The sequence below is a fragment of the Panthera onca genome, chromosome B2 (genome assembly GCF_046562875.1).
Source record: "Panthera onca isolate mPanOnc1 chromosome B2, mPanOnc1 haplotype 2, whole genome shotgun sequence".
Classification (NCBI taxonomy): Eukaryota; Metazoa; Chordata; class Mammalia; order Carnivora; family Felidae; genus Panthera; species Panthera onca.
In genome coordinates, this window is record NC_138343.1 from 137,146,266 (window position 1) to 137,164,731 (window position 18,466).

The 18,466-nt window shown below is 39.8% G+C and overlaps 1 protein-coding gene and 1 long non-coding RNA gene across 5 annotated transcripts in view; one reads left to right on the top strand and one right to left on the bottom strand.

Moving 5' to 3' along the window:
• Positions 1-5,068, top strand: part of LOC132667773 (uncharacterized) — a 115,599-nt gene extending 110,531 nt beyond the window's left edge. The window contains exon 5 of the long non-coding RNA XR_013555824.2: positions 3,278-5,068. This is a non-coding gene — a long non-coding RNA (uncharacterized LOC132667773). The remainder of the gene's footprint in view (positions 1-3,277) is intronic.
• RGS17 (regulator of G protein signaling 17) overlaps positions 1-11,522 on the bottom strand; it is a 96,395-nt gene extending 84,873 nt beyond the window's left edge. Inside the window, exon 1 of one of the 4 annotated variants that reach the window (XM_060616945.3) lies at positions 10,801-11,505. The gene's annotated coding sequence lies outside the window, so the exon portion shown is untranslated. Of the gene's footprint in view, positions 1-10,692 lie in introns of all 4 variants that reach the window. The other 3 variants (XM_060616942.3, XM_060616941.3, XM_060616943.2) reach the window with 3 other exon arrangements.
• Between the last annotated feature and the right edge of the window lie 6,944 nt (positions 11,523-18,466).

Genomic DNA, 18,466 nt, shown 5'->3' on the forward strand with positions numbered 1-18,466 from the left:
CCAAGAGGCAGATGCTTAACCAACTGAGCTACCCAGGTGCCCCTCCTCCAATCACTTCTCACATGAACAACGGATTTTGTTAATTTTACCATCTGTATTGCAAACCTTTAACTATGGTGTCCAGAGGAAAGAAATTCAAAATAACATTCCAGTTGTGGTTTGAATATGCAGAATAGAACTGTCACCAGCTTCATTCTAGATACTATGGGCCTGTGCTGACCTAGCCTAAGAGGAGACCTGCCTACAGAATCAACCAGGCTTTTAACCAACGGCCTACTCAACAGCTCCTAGAATTCTGATGGGTACAACAAACTGTTTCTTAATTGTACCTGTACTACCCAGACACATAGGCTCAAATCCTTCACGTTGGCCTTGAGGTTCCTTTTACATCTTCTAAATATCATTGGTGACCAAGTCGTGAAGGCTCAGAGTTGAACATGTTCTCACAATGTCATCTTCCTACTGCCTCAGGCTGGGCCTTTCTCTGTTTCCCAGTCTAGGTTCAGCTTTTCTCACCTGGATAGCTGCTTCCCTCCAGCTCCCCGCTGTGTAGACCTGATGAAGACAGCTCTTACCCTGCACTCCTCCCCACACTGATGTCAATGCCCACTGGTGTCTGTCTCCTTTCTGGCCTTATCATCCTATGATTTCCTGCATGTACTATATACTTCTGGGAAACTGTGCCACGAAGTATTTTTCAAGTTCTGCACCTTTATTTACACTGTCTTTGAGCCTGGAAGGCCTTTGTTTGCTTGTTAGAATTCTATCTTTCAGTAACTTGAGAAAACGTCACAACCTCTATGAAACTTGTGCCAGATCCTGGGTCTGTCCATCAAAAGTTAGTCTAAAGTTCCTGAGTTCTCATGCACTTTGTGTCTCTCCTAGAATAGAAGAGGAATAGCAATATGCATACATATTTCTTTTTTCAACTGCTCTTTAAGCTCCTTACATCTTAGCTATGGCTTATTTCATTTTACTATTCCCAGATACAGAATAGGGCTCTAATTTAGTTGCAGTAATTACAAATGAGGAGGCAGGAAACAACAACAACAAAAACTGAAACTAATGACTAGCTGAACCTGAAGAAAACTTGGCAATCTAATGCAAACACTTGGAAAATCAGACTCACACCCGTCATATTTACAGATGCCCCAAAAGAGCAGTCTCCATTATTCCCGCCTGCCTCTGATTACATTTTTTTTCAAATTGTGGGCTCTACCCTCAAGCACAACAACTCTTTCCTCTTCCCTGAGATTTAACCAGGCTAGAATTCCCAGGGCTGGTGGTCAGAGGCCAGCACACTAAGTGTCAAAGTTGATTTTGTTTGTAACCAGCAGCATCACTGATCACCTTTGGTGATCCTACTAAACCGTAAAAAAAATCTACATTCCCTTAAAAATAATTGCAATGATAATGAGCAGAGAATCTTCTCCAAGCACACTTGCCACTCCCTTCAAAATCTTAATAGTTTGGTCATGAAGTCATTGCATTGCCCTACTGCTCAATAAAACAAAGCTGAACATGTGTATTTATTCATTGCTGGTATTTTCAATCAAAATGCAAAGGTCTCTTTATGTCATAAAAATAAAACTGATTTTATATAAGATGGACTTAGGAGTAGTTATATTTAAAAAGAAAAATCTGGAGGTTTTTTTTTTTTTTTTTATAAATGTGAGTGAATTTTGGTATTACCTAGAAGAATTTTTAACTATTCAACATAACCTCTTATCAGGTCAAGAAAAGTGCTTCACATTTTTTCCTTCCTGGAATTAACATTTATTTAATGAAATTCTACATCATAAAACACCACTTGCATTACTCAGATGTTCAGTCAATGAAATTACTGAATTAATGAAAAAAAATTACCTTCTTAAGATCAGGTCACATGAATTCACAAAATTGGAAGTGGTTACATAATATAGCGGAATTACATAATAATGTATTGAATGGTATTATACTTTAAGATATAATGAGTTTTTAGCTAATAGTCTTGTTTGCTGAGCCCAGTCTTCCTTTTACCTGACTTTCCTTCTTATCTCATTGGTTCTTCCCTTGGTATTCTACAGTGTGCATATTTTCTTCCTAAATGCCTGGCTATGATTACAAAGGCATCAGGTCCATTGTTTTCTCATATCAACCCACAGACAAAAAGAGGAAACACACACATACAGTCAGACACTGACACAGAAAGTTACCTCTTCAAAATATTAAACTGTGAAGACAATACCAGTGTGTAAGGATTCTCTACCTCTTGGTTATTGGCATTAAAAAATGATACCTAAGTATACCTTCAACTAAATCCAGCATTTATACAACTATAGTTGGGTCATTAGGCATTGGATTTACTAAAGATAATTTAGTCTAAAATATTTCTTCAACAGCTAAAACTCAGATTACTGGACATGAGCAGGTTAAAACATGGGCTCTAGTGGCTTGAATCAAAATTGCCAATATTATTTACTCATAAACTAACAGAGATATGAAAATCAGGCCAGTTTATTCCTGACTACCAGGAGAGAATAAAACAGCAGGGTGGCTTTGTTTTATTTTATTTTCCTGACAGATTTAATATTTGAGTGCTTGCTTGGTCTTAAGTTTCAGGCAAAAATTATGTAACTATCCTAAAATTATATAAAATAACGTACACACCTATTTTCTATAAAATGTTAGGTGTACAAAAAGAATGGCTACTCCTTTCTCTTCAATTTATCTATTTAGAAATACTACTTATATTACCAATCATACCAGTTATAATAAAAAGAGAGAAAAAGGGAAGTCAAACGTCACGTTTCACCCACACAGTAGGTAGAGAAAAAAATAATACTGCAATTCACACTGGAATATCTAATACTCTAATTTACATCAGAGTATTTAATACTCCAATTCAAAATATAGCATTTAGTTGGGGATAAGTTTGTGAGTTATATAGGTCACTGTATTGCTTTATACCATGTCTCTGTCTTAATACCCTCATAAAGAGCACTGAATTTTCCTTTGCTTTTAGGTAAGTCTTGATCATCTAAACTCATAGGGCACAGGAAAATTGTGTATGGTATGGTAGTGCTGAGTAGAAATAAATTGAGAGAGAAATAAGTTCAAATCTCAAATTATAACATATAGTTACTTATTAGCAGCCCAGATGAAGGTTTAGTGACAAGCAAGTTAAATTCAGTGGCTGAAATGAGGGTTTAGCTTACCTTCAAGTTAATTCATCATAATGTTAATGTCTTTCATTACTGTGCATAGGCAAGTTAACTGTCTTTTCATCTTTTTCTAGGGAGGATTTGAAGTCTCTATCTCGATCTTATAAATGATATCAAATCTTCCTAGATCAGGATACATCTAGTTGCTAGATGAAGAGATTACCCTAATAATTTCAATAAGTAGGTGTTGAAGATGGTTTTCTTTCTCCAAAATCAAATGTAACTTTTTTTTTTTAATCTGAAAAGAGTGTTCTGGATTTCATTTCAATTAACTATGTTATAAAAATATTATCAAAGAAGGAATGTCAATAGTATCAGGAGAAATTTTATGATATTTTTATTGCACAGGAAATATGGATCTATGGTATCACTCTCTCTGATTCCCTTTTCTCACCCCTCCCCCAACATTTTAATATACCTTAATTTATATTTTGATGATCATCCAGGGTAATTTTTAAGTGAGGAGGGGAAAAGTCACAGTATAGATGCGTATAGACATTTTTTTATGTTAATGAGGGACAAATGGGAGTTGGGGTGGATTCACAAAGAGTATTAAGCTTCCAGTCTTTTGTTGTTTGGATTGTGGAGGTGGTGGTTACATCATCCACCAGCCAGAACCACTTCCTGCTTTCCCTTCCCCTTATCTGAGTCTGCTTTCATTAGGGGTAGAGAAATCTTCACTTTGAGGTCAATTAGCCTAAAACTGCTAAATCCTAAGGAGATCCTTACTCATTACTTCCACCTTGTATTTAGTTGTGCCTTTTAAACACAATGGTCAGTGCTCACTAGATAGAAGCAAAACAGTAAGCTGAAGAATTTTATATATAAAGTCCTTATAGAAAGGGGCCACGTTTAATTAATTTCTGCATCCAAAAATCTTATCACAGAGTGTGGCATGTAGTAGGTACTCAACAGTGTTTATGAATGAATACGGATGTTCATTTAACCGGTTGGTTAAACAAGCTGGTCAGGAAAGGATAACACAGCAAACACAGAGAATAACTTCAACGTTAATAAGGACCCCATTAGTTAAGACAAATACTGGCAAGAAATTAAAATCCCTTCAAGTACTCATCATCTACATGATGCTTCTTGGATTAGTTTAAATTATCTAACTCTAGTACAATGTCTAACACTTGCATAGTCATTGCCAACATTGGAAACGTTTTTACAGACATTATTTCACTTAATACTTCCACATTTTTGAGGTATATACTATCAGGTCTTCAATTTTATAGATGATGATACCAAGGCTCAACAAGGTTAAGGCTAAATCTCTGGTTATTTGAATCCCAAATCCGGGCTCATTCCAAAAAGAATTACCTTCTCTGCTTTAAACAAGTCTCTTTCTTTCAAGGGCAAGTTTCCACATGCTTTTTTACATCTTCTAAATTAAATCACACAGATTACCACTTTTCAGATAGCAGACTTTCAAATATTTGTTGATTTTGACTAACTGAAGCCTGAAAAAGTGGAAGACATGAGAGAAATGGGGTGGAGACATGGGTTGGTTTTCCTAGAACCAAAACTGACTCCTAAAATCTCCAGATCAGATAGCCTTCCATAATATACCAAAACCAAGCCCCAGCCTCTCACTGAGACTAGAAACAGAGACAGTGTTGTCAACTTTAACAGAAGGGTTTTCACTGGATTTAACTCACGATACCATTTGGAAGACCTGAGAAAATTGAAGAAATGAAATAAACACTTACCTGCTCATTTCATTTATGTCATAATTTCCCCTGGGTGGTGTCTGTTTTATTGTAATGTCATGGCTCTTGAATTCTAACCTTTGTATTTCAATAGACAATCAGCGGTACTATGAAAAGCCTGTGACCTAATACAAGGAAGTAAATATTTGCTTTGGGAACTACATTCATTGTCTGTAATAAAATTATATTTATTGACACAGATATTTTTAAAAAAATCTCAAACACAAAGTTTAAGAAATTCAGAGAGATTTTAGATGTTTATTACTCATGCTAGAATTTCAAGTATGAAACATTTATATAATTTCATGAAAAAACTTGCATATCTAGTAAAGAGTAGAGCAAGAATTCAAATCTAGTTTTATTTGAAACAAGATTTCCTGTTCCACCACAACTTACTGCTTTTCCTGTTGGGGCCTCCCATTCTATAAATTCCAAGTTTGTTGATTCTTTTTTACTGAGGTTTTACTATATTTGATGAAGGGGCACCAGCAGTAACATAAAAGTTTACCCTTTTTAGGTAGTTTCATATCTAAGGGACTTCACAGATTTTTCAAGCTAACTACTCAGGTTTTTGAAACCAAATTTGTCAAAAGTCATAGGATTTAAAAAGTCAAAACCAGGAGCTCAGTAGAGCACTGAATCTTGTGAAACACTATATAGAACTCATTAAGAGACTAGATTAGCTTCTCACCTTTTAAATATTTAAATTTTACCTCCAGCTGAAAATTTGAGATAAGATTCCAATCTGATATGGTTGTATAATTCAACTTAATTGATTTCATTTTGATGAGAAACTTCAATTAATGCCCTGTATGACCTCCAGCTACTCTTATATTTCCCTTTAATTTCCTTTATCTCGGGAAAACTCAAAAGTTCTACAGCATTGGCAACTGACAAAAACAATCCATGAAAATCCAGGAACTTATCATGTAGTAAGGTGTGTGTATGTGTATGTGTGTGTCTGTGTGCGTGCGCGCGTGCATAGCGCCCAAGCAGAAAAACAGCAGATCCTAACTATTAAGTGACTCTGGGCTTCTGAAAGGGACTGTACACTTTGGAAAGCCCAGGTTCAGTGGCAGGTGACCGTACGTTATGGACACCACAGCAGCCCTAATCCTGTGGCTGATCCATCTCCAGATTTTGGTGATGTCTCCTCCACTCAAGCTGAGTTGGAGTCTGGTTCAGCCACAACCATCTCAGTAGTCTTTGCCAAATGTCCTCTGGGTTACTAAGCACTTCCTTTTTTTGTGTGTTTCTGCCACATTTAAAAATTAACATTAGCACTCAAATGAATAAGAAAAATGTACCAGAATACCAAGAGAAAAAACGGGCAAAAGACTTGAACAAGCTATCCTTAAAGACCAAAAGAAAAAAATAATTTCTTTTTGACATGTTAAAAAAGCTATTAGCATTATTAGTAACAAAAGAAATAAAAGTTTGAAAAATATTTTCATTTATCAAGTTAGCAAAGATTTTTCAAAAGACGATAGTATGTTGGTAATAGTATGTTGTTGCTCTAAGCATCAAACCTAGACAAAAAAAAAAAAATGCTACACAGATATACAGACAAAATCCAGGCATAAGGATGTACTTCAGTTACAACAATAAAATATGGGAAATAACATAAAAATCTAAAAGTAAAACAATGACTAAATAAATTAAAACATCCATAAGTTGAATTATTTTGCAGTCACTAAATTGTATTAAAAATACCAGTGTTTTTTTTAAAAAAAATACCATTTTTAATTTCCTGGGAAACACCAAAGTAATATTATTTTTTTTTTAAAGTAAGTATGAAGTTCTACAATGTGATTCTACTTCTTTAAAAAATAGTACACATTATGCATAGTGGTAAACTACTGCGTATTTTCAACAGCAATTCTTTAGGCATTGGGATAATTATAAGTTCTTACTACATGCCAGGCACATGTTTAGCACCTTATATACAATGCAATAAATTTATGCTTGCAAAAATTTTAGGAGATGGGTTTTATCCCTGTTGTATATCTGAGGAAACCGAGACCCCGATCAGGTAAGCAACTTTACCACAATGACAAAGCTCTTCTGTGGAGAAACCAGAACATAAACTAAGGTCAGCTTGACCCAAAGTTCCTGCTCACCACGTCCATGTCTCTGCCCACAGGTAATTTTAATTTTCTGTTTCATATATTTTTATGTGTTCTAGGGGACCTAAAATAAGCATATAATGCTTTTATAATCTGAAAATAAATCCGTAGTTTAACTGCTGTATTAAAAAGATGCAGATTCACAAATGACGATTCTAAAAATTGCTTCCTCCCAAGATGTGGGACCATGAACAGGATCTTTAGGAACTCAAACTAATGGGGTAATGAGCATGAGCACTCCTTTTAATAAGTGTAATCCCAAAGACTTTTGTGAGCCATCTCAATTCTGCAAAATGTATTCATTTAAGAAATACTTGCTTAACACCTACCTTTTGCCAGGTATTGTGCTAGATGTTGGCACAATAGTAGGAGGACCAGTCTGAAGGACTTTCTTTGGATATCGGGAAAGTCTTTGGGGGATAAGTAGAGATGGGAAGAGATAGAGAAGGTGGCAAGACTGTCAATTTAACACTGGAAGTCCTGGCTACATACATCTAAGGTTTGTTGTTTTTTTTTTTAATCTTTCTTTAAAAACATATAGGATTCCTGAGGATCCAGGACACCCCCGTAAATGTCATAAAATGTGAAGGCTCTACAATGCATTCATACTTTTACTCTAATTATACTAGTCAGATAAGCTAAAATGTTTTATATGTATATATACATATATATATATATAGTTTTTAATGTTTATTTATTTTTGAAGAAGAGAGAGACAGAGTGTGAGTGGGGGAGGGGCACACACACACACACACACACACACACACACACACACAGAATCCGAAGCAGGCTCCAGGCTCCAAGCTGTCAGCACAGAGCCCAACGCGGGGCTCGAACTCACAAACCTCGAGATCATGACCTGAGCCGAAGTCGGACGCTCAACCGACTGAGCCACCCAGGCGCCCCTGAACTAAAATGTTTTTAATATCACGTAGCACTATTCTCATCCACAGGCTATACACTAGTCCTCACATTTGCCCTTCTGGGTGGTACAGTATTTTCATTGTTAAGGAAGCAGAGTTGGACCATCAGAAGGATTCTTAGCAGAAATGCAGTTGGATGGATTTCCATCCTCTTGGCTCCATACTTCTTTGTCCATGTCCACCTTCCATTTTTCAGGAAAAGCAAATGTCTTTCAGCAAATGGACTTCTAATGTGAAGGCCACTGTCTCTACAGTTGTAGATTAACAGGCAAATGTTTTCTGACTTTTTAATTTATGAGTCAATCAGATTTTTTATCGATATAGACTTAGGTTATTTACTTTTATGTGGCTGTTATAATAAGATCAAACGAGTAAGAATACATATATTATAATTAAATACATATATCTCCTTGTCTACAAAGTCCCAAGCCCTAGTGGTAGGAAATGTTAAGGAATGTCATTAAGCAAAAGTATAGGAAGTCCATAGGAATGACAATAATTTAGATTTTCAACACTGAGTTCAAATAAATTTAGACCCTATACGAAGATCCCTAAAAGCAAAGAGATACCTATTTGCGAAGGAAAACCTGGGATGCCTTAGAATTGAACACAGACAGCAAATTAAATCTCCTTGTTAATTCTCTTCCATGGGGATTAAACACCAAGGAATCATTGAGAAACCAGAGTAAAAAAGGTCTAAGTTGGAACAATAGATTCCTTATGTTGTTTGTATATTAGGTGGTTTTCTTAATCTTTCAGACTACAAATTTAGGAGGAAGGATAAGGGTCCATAGTTCTGAGATCAGCTGTCACTGCCATGGAGATTCATCCTATTTAATACATGATACCATCCAATCTTTTCATAATAACAAACACTTGTTTCATCATCTCCACAAATCGTAAACTACCCTTCCATGGTTTCTCTAACTACAGTTTTTCTAAGATTACAAAAATACTGAGTAAATCTACTCTCCAGTGAGTGTACTAATTACTGTTTTAGTTCATGCTAACAGAAGAAATGGCTTAATAACAGTAACTTAACTGAAGGAGGTCGAACTGCTCATTCATTTAAACTGAGTACAAATCATCTTTGTGTTAGATATCAGTGCTATAATGTGTATTTCATGGATACCTGCTATTATTACTTAGAGACTTTAGCAACACAATTTAAAGTGTTTCAGTTTCCAAAATTATTTAATACCCGTAATGCGACCAGGAGGAAAACATTATTTTCCACTACAACAGTAAAAACTGTTTCTCTTTTCTCCAATTAAATGATTTCGGAAGGATGCATTACCCGGAAAACCGGTATGTATGAACGCCGGAAATGCAGATGATATCTAGTCTCAGAAATGTTTATTCTAAACGGGAACTAAACTATTAGATTTCTCTCTATTATTTATGATAGGCTTCCCATGATGGAAATAATCTCCCTGTAAAATAATCCAAAAAGAAATTGGAAACAACAACAACAACAACAACTATGGGAAGGTTGCAAAGTTCCCTAGACAAACCTTTCCAGAGACTCTTTTAGAAGGAGGCATTTTTCGAAGGGTCAGGGAGGTTTAGGAAAACTCTGCCAAGGAGCCAGGGTCAGTCTCCCCGGAGCGACTAAGATTGTCCCAGGTGAGCAGCGTCCGGGACTCCGGATGGAGGCAGAGGACGCAGGGCGGGTCCCCGCACAGCGGGCATCTTTTCGGCCAGGCGACCCCCGCTCAGTCTCCAGGACCCCAGCGACTCCCAAGGCTGGCGCGGGCTGCTCGGGACGCACTGCCAAGAGCCTCCCGCTCCCGGGGAGCATCCCCCCTTCCTCGGCTTCCGAGGCCAGCTCTGTCCCTCCGCCATCCTCCAGTCCTCCGACATTTTTCACGGAGACCCGGAGGCAGGGAGAAGAGGAAACGGCCCAGTGTCTGCATCCAGTCTCTGCCGCAGCACCAGAAGAGGAGAGGAGGACGGAGGCTGGCGAGAAGATAGCTATTAAACTGTGATTCCATCTCCAAAAAAAAGAATCACCATCACCCCCAGTAGGGGAGTCTCGGATACACCCACCCGGACACAGGCGAAGGGGTTGGTGGGCGTTCCTCCTCCTGGTCCCTTCGGTGCCTGTGAAATCTACCCTAAACCGTGCACACAAGAACTCCCTTTCCTACGACTAACGGGAGGGGAGGAACAAAAGAGACCCCCACGCCCTACACACACACACACACACACACACACACACACACATCACTCAGATATCTGACCGACGCTCAAGGTATGCATTTTTGCAATCCCTTAGGCTTACACCTTCCCCACCTGGTTAGTGCATTTACCCAAAGAAAGAAAGGAAAAAAAAAAAAAAACCACCCCGAGGTGATCGGTCGAACGGACACTGTTAATTTCACATTCGGTTTTCTAACAAACGACCACAAAAATCCCGCAGGATCTCGCGCCCCCGCGGGGTCTCTGCCGCCCCCGGCCCTCTCTGCCGGCTCCCCGAAGGCGCCCAGCCCTCCGCTGCGGACCCGACCGAGGCTTCCCCGGGCGGGCCGGACGCTCGCCCAGCCCCTCCGCAGCAGCTGGAGGGCGGCGAGCGGACCGCGCGGTGGCAGCAACGCGGGATTCAACTTCCCAAACCTGCGGCGCGGCCCCCGCTCCCTCCCGCGGCGCCGCGGCCGGCGCCGAGACCCCCGCGCCCGCAGCCACCCCCGCCGGGGCTCCGGCGGTTGCACTCGCCGCCCCCTCTTACCTTCACCTCCCCCAGCCACCACCTTTTAAAACATTCATCCCTCGGTGCAAAGCAGACATTTTGATGTCATTTACTTAGCACCGCTCGGTTTCAGAAGCAACATCTTACCCCGTCGCCTGGAGGTGTGGGCAGCGCACCGATGGGTCCGGGGGCGCAAGGCTGGGCTGCTCGGTCCTCTAGCGGAGCGGGTTTGCTGCCATCCGCCCAACTTCAGCACCCAGCGGGCGAGGAGAGAGGGAGAGAGGCGAGGATGGAGGGGAGAGGGGAAGGGGAGGAGGGAGGGTGGGCGGGGAGGGAGCGGGCGCCGCTCGGCAGCGCGCATGCGCCCCGCGGGCGGGCGCAGCCCCTCGCCCGGCTCGGCCCGAGGTGCCGCTTCTTCCCCCGGCGCGCGGCCGCGTGAGTCACGGCCCCGCCCCTCCCGGTGGCCCGGCCCCCGCGCGCTCGCCTCGGCGCCGCGCCCACGGTGCGGGGGTCTGCGCGGAGCTTCGCCGGAGCCTCGGGGACCTGGGAGCCTTCCTTGATTGGAGAGGCTCAGCCTCCTGGGCTCCCTCAACTTCACGTTCGCCCGCAGCCCGCGTTATTTTCTCGTGCGCTTTAGGAGACTGCTGGAAACAAGAAGCGTGTCTTTTAGGAGGGGAAAAAAGCGCTGCAACGGTGGGGTCCCAGGGGAAGCAGTCCCTGCGGGAGGGTTCAAGAAAGTGGGGGGTTAAGCAAGTTTTGCTCCCCAAAGGACTCGACTGTATGAAGAGTTCTTTGTTGACATCGGCACCCAGAAATCTGACCCTTTTGCCTTTAAGAATTATTTGAGATCTGGTCTGGGGCATGTATTCTGTCTCGGGCGTCTGGACCACTGGAGCCAGAGTTTTGAGTGAGAGAAGGCGATGACAAGGCAAGAGTCGTGAAGTACTAACAGAGGTGTTGATGCTAGGGGCTTGGAATATCCTTTGGGGACAGCTAGGTAGCTATCAGGTCTGATAATTGTTCCATTCGCTAGCGGAGCCCAGCTCGGTAGTGAAGAAGCTTTGGATGCTTAATGCATCATGAGCGCTAGATTGCATCTCTGGTGATTAAATTGAAGTGTTTGTGAGGGTGAATTAGGCAAGCGGGTGTCTCTCTTGAGATGTGACATCTGTGGGAAGAGGAGTGAGTTCCTGGCTGGAATGATTAGGCTTTTTTCTTATACCTACTTAAAACTGATTACTTGTAAATATATATGATTTCCCATTGCTTGTGTTCTTCTACATTCAAACAGTGTTAGCGTTATTTCAAGCTCCCATACTGAACACCCTCCTGGCCTCCTCCCTCCTCACCTACACAGGAGTTAAATAGGTCTCAGGGTTTGCTCCCGGGCCTCCTTTCTCTAGCTACATCATAGCTTTGAGTGTTAGTGCTCTTCAAAGTGTATTCCCTCCACTGGGGTTGGTCTGCAAGTTGTTCCTTATTGGTCTGTAATGAGAGAGGAGTATAGAAATCCAGAGTTACATTTAGAAACTTTCACAATAATTTGACATTGCCTTGGCATCCAAGCATATTAGTCCGTTGTACCTTTGTGTCTGATTTTATCTGTAAAGTAATTCATTTTTGTTGGATTTTACAAAAGTATTGGTCCACGATGCAAAAGATAAATGCAAAGTTGTTTTCAAAACAAAAGTTGAAAAAAATAAAGTGTCATGGTTTGAGCAGCCCCAAATTCTATGTCCCTCCCGGATTTATATCTTCAGTCCTGATCTTGCGGAACTCTGTTATGTTCTTAACTACCTTTATGGCTCCATTTGAAGAATAATTATACTAGTTTATATTTATTGAACCATTACTGTGTGTTAAGTTCTGACCTAAATGTTTTACATACGCTTCTTATTTTCTCTACAAGGTAGATGCTATTATTATGTTCAACAGACATCTTAGAAGCAGAACTCCAGATATCGACCCCCTCCAAACCTTAGAAGCAGAACTCCAGATATCCACCCCCTCCAAACCTGTTCCTCTTCTAATTGTCCTACCTAGTTACTCTTGTCAAAAAATTAGAAGTTATCTTTGTTTTGTCTCCTTTACCCCACATCTAATTAATTAGCAAGTCACCTTGTCTCGACCTCCAAAATATATCTCCGATTCATCCACATCGCTCCCTCTCCTTTGCTACAACCGTGGTCCAAGCTTCTTTCGTCTCTCACAGGAACTACCACAAAAGCCACCAATTAGTTCCTCCTCCACAGCCAAAAACAACACATTCTCTGAACAACAGACGAGTGATCTTTTAAAAACATAATCCCATCATGCCATGCTTCTGCTTAAAACTCTCCAACGAGTTTTCATTGCACTTTAAATACAATCTCTAACCCTTACCGCTGCCGAGAAGGCTTTATGTAATCTTGTCCCAGTCTAGTTCTCTCAGACCATGTTCCCATACACCACAGCTATGTGTGGCATAGCCACATCAGCCTATTTCTTTTACTTTCTTGAATAAGTTTAGCTTATAGTACTTGCTGTTCTTTCTGCTGAAATCCTCTGCCCCCAAATCTTTAGAGTAGACTCCTTAATATCCTACAGGTCTCTGTTTAGGTATCACCTACTCAGGCTTTACCTAGCCACTCAATGTAATCTTCCCCAGAGTTCTTCTCTCTTGTGTCTTCTTGCTTTATTTTCTTCCAAATACTTTTCATTATCTGAGTCAGCTTGCATATGTTGACTTGTTTATTATCTCCTTCTCCCCCCTCTAGAATAATGTACCTCAAGAGCTTTGCCTACACTTTTCACTCTTTTATCTCTAGTGCTCAGAACAAGACTTGGCACATTGTATATGCTCAGGATTTAGCGGATGAATTCATGATTGAATGAATAAATAACACGCTTAAAAAAAAAGCATTCTTTATTTTTTTCTGATGCTTCTTTTTCTTGGATCCTCATTGCTGCGTATGAGAATCTGTTGTTTCCCCCGAGTGCACAGTCTACCTTGTTTCCTCTGCCCGCTCTATCAAAGATCACTCCTTGCAATGTCACACATGTAAACTAGATGCCAGAGGAATGTTCCCAGAACCAACTTTATAACAAGCTCAACAACAACAACAAAAAGAGAGAGAGAGAGAGAGAGAGAGAGAGAGAGAGAGAGAGATCTTTCCCTTCCATGAACTTCTCTAAAATGTAATAATGGCTGTTTGGGAAATTTTTTGCACCTGTGTCCAGCTGGCTATTCAGTCAGTAATTTACTTGCTGAAGTCAAATGTAACTTCTTGGTGACTTTCTTTCACAGTTGCAGTTTATTGTGCAATCCTTTACGCATTAGCCAGAATCTTCAATGACGGTGTTTTAGGAACTGGATGTGTTGCCTATGCTCTGAATGTTGAAGAGATGGGTGGAAGTGACCACAGGTTTAATGACCTTCACCTCACAGAGTTTCACCACTTGTGGTCTATGTGCATATCTGGGTCTTAGGAAATACCTGCAACACCAGTGCATCAAATAATGATTAGGAGAATAATTCAATTCAATAAACTTTATTAATGTCTGCTATATGCCTGGTATTATGTCTTCAAGTGGTTTTTTTTTTTTTTGCAAAAAATGTAAATGTTATATAAAATTATTATATATGAGTCAGAAATGGATTGCAGTTTATTTTAGCCATGGGGATGCCTTCTCTTTGTGCAGAATTTCAGAACTCCTTGAGCTTATCATTATCAAGCAGCTGTGTGGTAACTATGAAAAGCACTTTTTGATCATGATCATTTCCATACCATTACGAATGCATTTTTCAAGTAGAATCTGGATACAGCAGCAGATTTTGGTATAATGACTTCATAGTAAGGGAGACAGGAGATTTGCAAGTAAGATATTTGCAGACAGAAGATATTGGAAAAGGACAGAGCATCAAAATGTTTATAGTACATTTATTCATAATTAGGGGTATTTGTCATCATTAGGAGAGTTGAAATATACCTGAGTTTGGTAACCTTAGAAGGTTATTTCAGTAAGAAATTATGTAGCATATTTACATTTTATTCTCTCTTTTCCAACATGATCATTTATTTAACATCAACTGTTCTACCTTTGAAAAGCAGATGGAAAAGGAAGAAATTTGCTTGGATCTAGGAAACACTGACTGCTCCATCTAGGCAAACTTCTCCAGAGTAGAGCTGGAAAGAGAGTTAAAATAGGACCCCTTAAACACACTTTTTTCTTTTTGGTAAACAGAACTTACCATGTTTCTCCAATTGATTCTAATCAAACCTAAGAGACAGGTTCTTCTCGGGGAACTTATTTAGATGGAAGCAGTCTGATTCCCAAATACGTAGAATGAGATATAATTAACAGTTTTACATTTTATATGTACTTTTTAAAACATAAATCATGAGTTATTGAAATTTCTTCAATTAACTTATCAGAATTAAGCTTTAAAAGGCTCAATATTATTGTTAGAATGGCATTCGTGCATTTACACCTCAACATAATTGGATGGGTCTGTGGAAGCAGATATAAAGACCATTTTTTATTAGTTATGCTCAATTTTGTATATCATAAATTCGCTCAACATAGAGTCAAGTGTCAGTCACCCCAAGTACTTTACAAGTGCTCATTTGATGGGCCCTGCATGTTCACATTGTTTGGTTCAACGGGTCACTCATATAATGTTGGACAATATTACTCTGCTCTACATGGAAAAATAACAAAATGTTTATTTCACCTAGAGAGCACAATAATGGTCCATTATTACAGTCAGATTCTTTGTGAATGGAGAAAAATGTCAGAATTTAGTGGTCTACGTTATGTTATCTTGAGATCTTTGAGGGCTCCTAGGTGATGGTAGCTGGATTGTGGACCAGACTTTTGCTTTGTCAGACCTATCTCCAGGGTCTGACGGAAGTCAGGGGGAGAGAGACAGTGGTTTGATTTCACGGTAGTTTCTCAGGTCTTTACTATGTTCTGGTTTATGGCAGAGCAAATTCAGAGATGCAGAAAGTTAATGAAGATCTTTGTATATATGAGTATTACGTATACAATCTAGAAGGGCCCAGGTGACTAATTTTTGAGTTCCATATTGCAACATACTTAAATTGCAAATCAGAAACCTGTACTCACATTGTCAATTTTTTGCTAAAGGCTCTATGTTTCTTGATTTCCTGTGAACTAGTTTCAGAGTATACACAAGTCTTTCACGGTGTCACCTTAAGTCTTCACATTTGAATTTAAGTAGAATTTACCTAATACTGTGCATGATTGCCCATTCAGTCTCATCCATCTATTAATTCATTCACCCACTCACTTAAAGGGCTCTTAGGAAATGTCTGTCCTGGCATTGTGGGAAATAGAAATACAGTGGAAAATAATATTCCTCTCCTTGACATGAATTTATAATCCAAGTGAGATAGGCTTTTACATACATGAAGGAACCAGAAGAAATCAATGAGAACACTTGAGATAATGTGGTATTATTATTTTATTTCTTTCCAGGAGGTAGGGCAGAGAATGATGAAAAAGGAAATTGCATGTTTTATAATCAGAACTCTCAACTGCACAGCATAGAAATTGCAGATGATCAAAGTGGCCCATTGAAGTACACACTGAAAACTTTCTTTGTATTACATGGAACTAATTTTGAATGGCTTTGCAGATTTGAAATAGGAATTCAAGGAAGGAGGGATTTAAAATACAATATTCAAATAGGAAGTTACTTGTTAAACTTTAAGTTGACAGCCACTTAGAGAATACTAAGCACCTTCAATGTGCACGGCATTGTACAGGGCTCTGGGGAGATTGCAAAATGAGTCAGAACATAAGGAATAAAGTAGTGAGTAGCGCAGAGTCTAGAGAGATCATGCTCAGCTCAGTGGTTATAGCTGACTGTGGCTTTTAGGGTGATTGGCAAAGAATGAGAGCCATTTGTGTATCTACACTGAGATGTGTGGAAAGACATTTGGGTTGCAAATCAATATGGCATCATGATTGTGTGTTGTTTCAGAATAACAGGTTATGTATGGGAAAACTTGATTAGTATCGCTTACTTATATAAAGTTACTAAGTTTTAAATGTAGATCGAGGCTACATTGTGGTGTGTGGGGAGGGGGTAAGATGTTGGGTGTGGTAGACTGGTTTCATCTCCAAGTCTAGTCACTTGCTACTAATGTGTTGCACGGGATTCTGAGGCCAAATCTGAGATAAGCAAGAAAGATGATTGTAATTTTCAACACTGTCTGATATGCTGTTGGTACATTTATCTAGTATTTGAAACCTCTATTCTAGTTAATAAGGAGTCAAATGATTTTGGAAAAGAGGAGTTGTATATAGTCAGGATAATAGTTCTTGAAGAACCCTCAAACTGTTATTTTTTCTCCAAAATTGGTATTCAGAGAACAATGAATTCACTTGGTCAATAAACTGGGATAATGGAAATTGATCTGTAAATTTCTTCCTTGGGATTTGATAAATACACTGGCATATTGAAGGCTCTGTAAAGCTCCTGGATTACACAAAGCTAAAATGGTGACTAAACACATGAGAAGATTCTCTTTCTTTTTTCACAACTCCCCCCCACACACATGTTATTTACACACATACACACATACATGTGGTATCAGTCATCTCAACTTTATTGATTCTCTGATATAAAATTTAAACAAAGTTAACTTTAGTTTTAGTTCTAGTTAGTCATAAAGTCTTAATCAGGACCTTTTCCACACATAAATGTACCTAACTTCTATTTATTTTTTTAGTTCATTTGGCCAATATATACTGGGCATCTATTATGTGGCTATCTGGCAGGCTGTGTTCTAGGCACTGGAGATACAGCAAGAAACAAAACGAACAGAAATCCCTAGCCATCGGGGGCCTATAGTCTAGTGATGGAGACAAAAATCAAAGTAAATAAGTAAAATATAATAAATTAGGTCATTATAAGGGCTAAGGGGAAAAACTAAGTCAGGAAAAGGGGATAGTATGTGTGCTCGTGAGCTGGAAGGGGTTCTGAAATTATACATAGGGTAGGAAAGAAGGCCTCACTGAGAAGGTGAGTCAATCTGTGAAGGAAGCAAGAGGTTGAGTTCATGGCTATCCGGAGACAGAACATTCCAGCAGAGGAAAAGATAGTGCATGGGCAGGGCCCTCAGTGAGAGCGTGTCATGGGAACAAATGGACATCAGTGAACAAATGGAGGGAGTTGTAAGAGATGACGTGAGAGAGAGGAGAGAAGGTACTCATGCATTGCCTTACAGCTCAGGATGTTGGTGTGCACTCTGGGTGAATCGGAGAGCCATCGGAAGGTTTTGAACAGAGTGCCATGGAAGACAAGCTCTAGTCTTTGAGAAGGTTATTTGCAATGATTATAAAGGACTGCTAAAGATCGCTAAGAAAAAGACGACAACCAAATAGGCCCATTCTGGCTACTTACCTGAGGATACACCAAGCGGGGGGCAGAACAGAAGCCAGGAGTGGGATTTGGAGGCCACTGCTGTTAGCCAGGAGGAAGGATGACCGGGGTGTGGAGCAGAGTCACAGCAGTGAGAGTATGAACGAGTAGGAAGATGCTTGATACGTCTTCAAAGTAGAGTTTACAGGATTTGCTGACTGTTTGGATGTGTGGTATAAAAGAATTTGAGAAATCAGGGATGTCTCCACTGGTTTTGGCCTGATCACAGAAACTTTCCTTTAATAATGATGTGCTTGACTTCCTGCTTCCAGAGTCCGCCTATCCCCACAGCTGAGACTAATAAATTACTATAAACAGACTTAACCAACAGTTTGGGCAGGGCCTCTTGGTCCAAAAAACCAGAGGGATTCCAGAAAGGGG